Below are 8,520 nucleotides of genomic sequence, written 5' to 3'. Positions count from 1 at the left end.
AGTCTACTTCTGTATCTTTCCCTTCAAGGCTCAGGGGTCCAAGATTATCTTCTGTGTCTGTGTCAATTGGTTTCCCTTTTCTTTGTTGAAGAGGGTCTGGGCAGTCCGCCATCTTGCGGGCTTTTGAGCTGCTCTTTGAAATCTTCGGCTCTATTATTTTATCTTGTCATTTCTTCCATTTGCTTTAGCTACTCTCCGGTCAAGGGCAAGTTTCAGAGAATCTTCTGTTATCCATTTTGGTCTTCCTTTTTTTGTCTTTTTAGTGATCTCTTGCTTTCTTCAAGGATGATGCTCTTGATGTCATCTCACAATTCATCTGCTTTCTGGTCATTGGTGTTCAATGCATCAAATCTATTCTTTAGATGGTCTCTAAATTCAAGAGGGATATGTTCTAGATCATATTTTGACTTTCATGGACTTGTTTTAATTGTCTTTAACTTTAAGTAGAACTTGCATATGAGCAGTTGATGGTCTGTTCCACAATCAGCTCCTGGCCTGGTTTTGGCTGAAGATATTGACCTTTTCCATTGCCTCTTGCCACCAATGTCATCAATTTGATTTCTGTGTGTTCCATCTGGTGAAGTCCACGTGTAGAGCCGCCACATGTGTTGCTGAAAAAAGATATTTGAAATGAACAAGTTGTTGGTCTTGTAAAATTCTACCATGCGAGTTCCAGCATTACTTCTGTCACCAACGCCAAATTTTCCAACTACCGGTGATTCTTCTTTATTTCCAACTTTTGCATTCCAGTCACCAGTGATAATTAACACATCTAGATTGTAAGTTCAGTCAATTTCAGACTGCAGAAGATGATAAAAATCTTCAATCTCCTTACCTTTGGCTTTGGTGGTTGGTGCATAAATTTGAATAATAGTCACATTAATGGTTCTTCCTTGTAGTGTATGGATATTATCCTATCACTGATAGCATTGTACTTCAGGACTGATCTTGAAACATCCTTTGTGATGATGAATGCCACTCCATTCCTCTTTAAACTGCTATTCCCAGCATAGTAGATCATATTGTTGTCTGATTCAAAATGGCCAAACCAGTCCATTTCAGCTCACTATTTCTACTCTGCTGGAGTAGAGGAATCCAACTTATATTTTTATGTTGATCTTGTATCCTGACACTATGGTAAATCTTTCAATAAGTTTCAGAAGTTCCTTTATGCTGATTCTCTTGGGTTTTTTATGTGTAGGATAATATCATTTGCAAATATGGATAGATTTGCATCTTCTTTACCAATTAGAGTGAATTTTATTTCTCTTTCTTGCATTATTGCCCTGTCTAGGACATCCAATACAATGTTGAATAGTAGTGGTGATAGAGGGCATCCTTTTCTGGTTCCGTTTTCAAAGGGAATGGTTTCAATCACTTTCTATTGAGAATAATGTTAGCTGTTTGTTTTGTATATATGCCTTTTATTATGTTGGGGAATTTTGCTTCTATTCCTATTTTTCTAAGATTTTTTAATCAGGAATAGGTATTGGATTTTATCAAATGCCTTTCCTTCATCTGTTGATATGATCATGTGATTTCTTTGTTTTACTTATGTGATGGATTATATCGATTGTTTTTCTAATGTTGAACCATCCTTGCATACCTGGTATGAATATCACTTTTTCCTGTTGTATTATTTTTTTTGATATGTTGTTGGGGCCTCTTGTCTGTGATTTTGTTGAAGATTTTTGTGTCTATATTTATGGGCAATATTGGTCTGTAGTTTTCCTTTTTAGTGATGTCTTTGCCTAGTTTGGTATTTATTTATCATGATTATATATTCTTGTTCAATAGATCCTTTAAACCTTATATAATATCCTTCCTGGTGTCTTATGGTGGTTTTTGTCTTAAAATCAGTTTTATCATAAATTAATGTTGCTACCCCTGATCTTTTTTGATTGCCATTTGCTTGATACATCTTTTTCCAATCTTTGATTTTTAGGGTATTTTTGTTTTTGTCCATCTCTTCAGTGGTGCATTTGAATTCAGTGTAATTATTGACAAGTATGAATTTTTTGCTGTCATTTTCTTTTGTATTCTTTGTGTGTGTGTGTGTGTGTGTGTGTAGTATTTCTGGTTTCTTTATTCCATATAATTTTCGTGCTGTGCTCATTTTGTTAATGAATTTTGTTATCATTTACTTCTTTGATATTGTTTTAGTTTGCTAAATATTTGTGCCTCTCCTAGTTTTTTTTCTAAATTTTAATTGTTTAGGTTTATTATTTTTCTTTGAGGTTACCTTGTGGTTTATTATGGTCTTCTTAAGTTTAGAACAGTCTATTCTATCTCACAATAGTCTTGACTTCCTCACCATTTGGAAGTTCTATACCTACATAATTTATTCCCTCTTTTTGGTATGTAGTTTTCCTTATTTACCAATTGACATCTCTGGTTCCCTGTTTACAGTCTTGTAAGCTTATTTTCCTTTGGATAATTCCATAACTGTTGATTTCTAGGTTTTGTCACAATGTTTGTTAATTATCATTTGTTATCTACTGTTGTTGGTTTTCTTTCCAAAGGTCTTTCTTTACCATCTCTTGGAAGGTTGGTCTGGTTTTAACAAATTCCTTTAATTTGTGCTTAACTATAATTTTTCTAATATCACTACTATATTCGAGGGACAATTTTGCTGTGTATATCATTCTTAAAAGGCATTTTTTTTTTCAGGGTTTTTTATTTGTCATCCCACTGCCTTCTCACCTACATGGTTTCTGCCGAGAAATCAATGAGCTTTGTCTCATTGATTGATTGCCTTTTGTAGGTAACTCTTCATTTTTCTTATGCTGCTTTCAGGATTCTTTCTTTGTCTTTTGTTTTGGTGAGTTTGGTTATGATATGTCTCAGTGATTTTATTTTGAGTTCTATCCTGTTTGGAGTGAATTGAACTTCTTGAGTGAACATCTTGTCTTTCATGGTTTTAGGGAAATTCTCTTCCAGCCAAACTTTGACACTATACTCTGTTTTTTTTTTGTTGTTGTTGTTTGTTTGTTTGTTTATCTCTTCCTTGTCTGGAATTCCGATTATGCGTAGCTTATTCTTATTGATGGTATGTCACATGAATTTGTTGTTGTTGTTGTTGTTGTGTGCCGTCGAGTCGGCCCTGACTCATAGCGACCCCTCCTTGGGTTTCCGAGGCAGTATCACTACGGAAGTAGGATTGCCCAACCTTCCTTCCAAGGAGTGGCTGGTGGGTTTGAACCGCCAGCTGTCCACATGAATCTTAGGCTGTCTTAAATTTGTTTTCATATATATTTTTTCTTGATTGATCCCTTAACAAAGTAATATTGAGGTATTTGTCATCAGTCTCATCAATGCTGTTTTCCGTTGATTTGATTCTACTCTTTTGCCCATTAAATATGTTATCTATTCCTGAAAGGAGGTGCTATGGTGGCATAGTGCCTAAGTCATTTGACTACTAACCAGAAAGTTGGCAGTTTAAACCACCAGCCACTCCTTGGATGGAAGGTTGGGCAATCTACTTCTATAGTGACACTGCTTCGGAAACCCAAGGAGGGGTCACTATGAATCAGATCCAACTCGACAGCAGTGAGTTTTTTGAGTATTTTTGAAAGGGAGCTCTGGTGGCATAGTGCCTAAGGCATTTGACTGCTAACCAGAAGGCTAACAGTTCAAACCCACCAGCCACTCCTTGGAATGAAGTTTGTGAAACTACTTCCATATTGATATCACCTTGGAAAATCAAGGAGGAGTTGCTATGAGTCAAAATTGACTTGATGGCAGTGAGTTTGGTTGCTTTTTGTTAGTTTTGGTTTATTTCTGAAATCTTAGTATTAATCTTCTGGATTTATATTTGTTCTTTTAATATAGTTTCTAATTTTTCATTTATTTTGTCAGTTTGCTCTCGTATCATTTGCCTAAATTGTTCTAGAGTTTTGCTGTGTTTTCCTTAATTTGTCAATGTTTTCCTTGATCTTTCTCTCAATCCATTGAAGGTACCTAAATATAATTCTTTTAATTCCTTATCAAGGAATTTCAATGCTACTTCTTCTTCAGGGTTGTTTTCTGGGTCTGTATCTTGGTATCATGTCTGTACTACTTTATTTTTCTCCTTTGTATAGGATGGTCAGACATCTCTGAGACATTGTGATGTTGTATTTATATTTAATTGGTGGTTGTATCTTGATGTGATTCCCTCAAGATTTTAACTTGTTTATTTATTTTGTTTTGATATATTTGAGTGAGTAGGATACCTCTATTCTCTATTTGGCAGCACTTAAAACACTCACCACCTGTCTCCTGGTGGGTGTGATAGAGAATGAGAGTGCATGCCCAGATCTCTGTTGGCTGTTTTTGAAGTGAACTTGAGGGTCAGTTGGGCTACTATTGGCCACAATCTATCATTGGTCAGTTTGTGCAGAAGAAAACGGTGGCCCTTACTCAGTGGGTGGGGCTATAGCAGATGTGGGTATGGTTAGTTCCTGTGGAAATGCTCAGGAAAGTCTTTTGGCCATTTTTTCAGTTGTTTTTCTTATTTGCTTGAATGAAACCTTTACATATTCTTAATACATATCCTATGCTCAATATATATATTGCAAATATATCCTTTCACAGTGTGACTATTTCTTCACTCTCTTGTGGTGACTTTAGAAGATCACACATTTTAAATTTTAATAAACGTTAATTCATTAAAATTTCCCTATATTGTAAATGTTTCTTTTGTAATGTCTCAGAAAGATTTACCTTCTTAGAGAGCATATGGATATTCATTTCTGTCATTTTATAGAAGATTTATGTTTAACTTTTCTATTTTGGCCAATTCCATGTGGAGCTGATTATTCTGTATGGTGAGACATTGGGGTCAAAGTTAATTTATTTTCTGATGCATATCCAATCAAACCAACACCAGTTCTTTAAAGGATCATAATTTTTCTCACATCTTTGCAGCACTTTCTTTATCCCAAATCAGAGACCCATATGAATGGGTGGATTTCTGAACTCTTATTCATTTCCAATACAAAAAGTCATTCAACTGAATGCAGAAATTATAGAACACTATCATTAATATCGGGAGCTCTGGTAGCATAGTGGCTAAGACACTTGCCTGCTAACCAGACGGCTGGCGGTTCAAACCCACCAGCCACTCGTCGGAAGGAAGGTTGGGCAATCCTACTTCCGTAGTGATACTGCCTCGGAAACCCAAGGAGGGGTCGCTATGAGTCGGGGCCGACTCGACAGCACATAACAACAACAACAACAACTCCTATATCACAGTGTTGTATCATAGTGTTGATATTGACATTAATTAGTCTTTATATCTGGTAGTGTGATTTCTTCAACTTTTTATTCCATTTTTCATCTGTCTTCTATTTTTCAACCTTTATCATTTCCGTATAAATTTAACATTGTCAATTTTATACACATAGAATAAACCCGTTTTTTTTTTTTCTATTATTATGTTAGTCATACAGATTTCTTCAGGAAGAATAAAAATATTTATCATATTAAGTCTTTCAACCCACGAACATATATATGGTTATGTATATTTAGGTCTTGTTGACTTCATTTATAAGATTTTATAATTGTCAACGTAGAGGTTTTTTCTTAAATATTTATATCTAAGTATTTGATATTTTTGTTCTTGAAAATGGCGTAATTTCTAATTACATTTTATATTATGTTAAGAAAATCTAAAAAAATGCTATTGGTTTTCTATATTTGCCTACAGTGACCATACTCATGTCCTAAAAGTGTTTTAGGTTGTATATTTACACAATAATGTCACTGGTGAATAATGACTGTCTGCTGCTTTATGTACAGACTGCATATATGTAATTTTTTTCCTTGCCTTTTTGGAGTAGATAAGACCACTAGAAGAATATTGTTTATAAGTCATGACAGTGGTCTGCTTTAGCTTTTCAGAAAGACATTTCAAAACTTATTAATTGCAATTTTTGCTATAAATTTTTAAATCAAATTAAAGAAGTTTCCATTTCTATTTTTTTCAAAGTTTTAAATATCATGCAGAGGTGTAGAAAATGTCAAATTATTTTTCTGTATCTATTTGTTGATATTTTTGGTTGTTTACAACTCATGGTGACTCATACACAGCAAAATGGAATACTGCGTGGTCTTGTTTCATTCTCATAAACACTGGCAAGTTTGAGCCCATTGTTGTTGCCACTGTGCCAATTCCTCTTGTTGAAGGTCTTTGCCTTTTTTGGTGACTCTCTACTCTACTACATATGATGTCCTTCTCCAGGAACTGGTCCCTCCAGACAATACATCCAAAGTAAGTGAGATGAAATCTTACTGTCTTGGCTTCTAAAGGGAATTCTGGCTGTACTTCTTCCAAAAGAGATGTGTTTGCCAACACTATCATTGTTATTGTTGTTGTTGTTTTTGTTATGTGGCATCAAGTCTCTGACTCATAGCAACCTTAAGCACAACAGAGTGAAACACTGCCAGGTCCTGCACAAGTCTTAAAATCCTTGCTATGCTTCAGCCCATTGTTGCACCCACTGTGTCAATCCATCTCATCAAGAGGCTTCCCTTTTTTGCTAATCCTTCACTTTACCAAGCATGATATCCTTCTCTAGGGAATAGTCCCTTCTGACAAAATGACTTAAGTAGGTGAGACAAAGTCTGACCACTCTAGCTTACAAGGAGCATTCTGGCTGCACTTCTTCCAGGACAGATTTGTCAGTTCTTCTGGGAGTTCACAGTACTTTCAGTATCCTTCTCCAATATCACAACTCAAAAGTGTTAACTCTTCTTCAGTCTTCCTTATTCATTGTCCAGATTTCAAAGGCTTATGAGATGGTTGAAAACACCATGACTTGGGTTAGGCACATGGTAGTCTTCAAAGAGACATCTTTGCTCTTCAGCATTTTAAAGAGGTCATTTGCAGTAGACTTGTCAAGTGCAATGCATCGTCTGATGTTTTCTTTTTCTTTTTATAATTTTTATTGTGATTTGGGTGAAAGTTTACAGAGTAATTTTTTTTCCTATACAGCAGCTCTCATACACTTTGTCTCATGACGTTGACTGAAATTTCCCAGAATGTAACAGCTCTCTTCTCATTTCCTCCAGATAGTTACCTCTTACCTCTGTCCTTCCCTCCCATGCACTCCTGCACCCTGAGTGGTCTCCCTGTGTGTACACTGCCCTCCTGTTCTCCCATGATTGATCTCTCCAAAGAGTATATCTAAAAACCCATATGTTGGTCTTTACTTGACTGGAAGCCACAGGAGTGAGTTCAATTCAGGATCTGAAGAGCAGCTAGGAGCCATAGTCACAGGGTTTCACCAGGCTCTATGAAACCAGCAAACCTGGTCTTTATTTTTTTTTTAATATATAATTTTCACTTTTGTTCCACATTGTTCCCCACTCTATTCATGATCTCCTACACAGATCCCACTTTGAGTGCTTGACAGTGGTAATCAAGCATCTCTAGTTTTTCTGGTCTCATGGTCATTTAGGCTGAGGATTGCATGGTCTACCAGTCCCCTGCACTAATTGTTTCTATGTGTCTTTGTTTTTTTCATTCTTTTTTGTTCTGGAAGAGGAGAGACCCATTGTTGCATCCAGATGGCATTTTAAAAGTGCTTAAGATCCTAGTCACTACTCACCAAAGAAGGATGCGGAACAATGTTTTTGTGTAGTGTATTATGCCAACTGAGCTTGTTGTTCCCTGAGACCATCACCCCCAGCCCATGGTCCAGCTACTTGTTACCTCTGGGTAGATGGATCTGGACAAGAAATCCCACAGCCTTGTGCCTTGTCAGCTCTACTATATACCTTGACATTCTTACAGAACATGCAAAAGTGCTTGGTGAAACTTCATCTGCCAACATTATTAATGGTCATGGGCACACTCCACCCTTCATAGACATATCTGATCATTCAGCCTGTCCACCCATCTATCCACACATAGATCAATGTTTGCCATCACTGACTATACAGTACTGTATATGCAAAAAGATTTGTTTTTGTTGTCTGTATCTTCCATGGGCCTCTCTATGCCTTCCTCTTCCTCATCATCACTGTGTTGATCACTCATATTTGGTGCCTTTCATTCCCTTCACCTGAATCAATACTTATCTCTACCTATCTAGTAGTGTTCCCTCCCCTCTCCTCCCACCCCTGGTAACCTAAAAAGAAAGTTTCCTTCAATTTATAAACCTTTCCTTGACATTTTACAATAATGGACTAATACTATATTTGTCCTTCTTTGATTGACTTATTATAATGTCCTCCAAGTTCATCCATGTTATTCTGTGTTTTGCAGATTCTACGTTATTCTTTAGGGTTGCACAGTATTTCATTGTGCACTATATGTACCATATATGTACCATATATGTACCATATGTACTATATGTACCATAGTTTGGTTATCCATTCTTCTGTTGATGGGCACCTAGGTTGTTTCCATCTTTTTGATATTATAAATAGTGCTGCAATGGACATGGGTGTGCATATAGCTATTCCTATCCCAGCTCTCACTTCCTTTGGATAATATACCTAGTAATGGGATTGCCAGGAACCCAGATAGAAGAG

This window comes from Orycteropus afer, unplaced genomic scaffold (genome assembly GCF_000298275.1).
Source record: "Orycteropus afer afer isolate SDZICR_OR568_19922 unplaced genomic scaffold, OryAfe1.0 scaffold00086, whole genome shotgun sequence".
NCBI classification, from domain to species: domain Eukaryota; kingdom Metazoa; phylum Chordata; class Mammalia; order Tubulidentata; family Orycteropodidae; genus Orycteropus; species Orycteropus afer.
Note: the sequence above shows the minus strand (reverse complement) of the source record.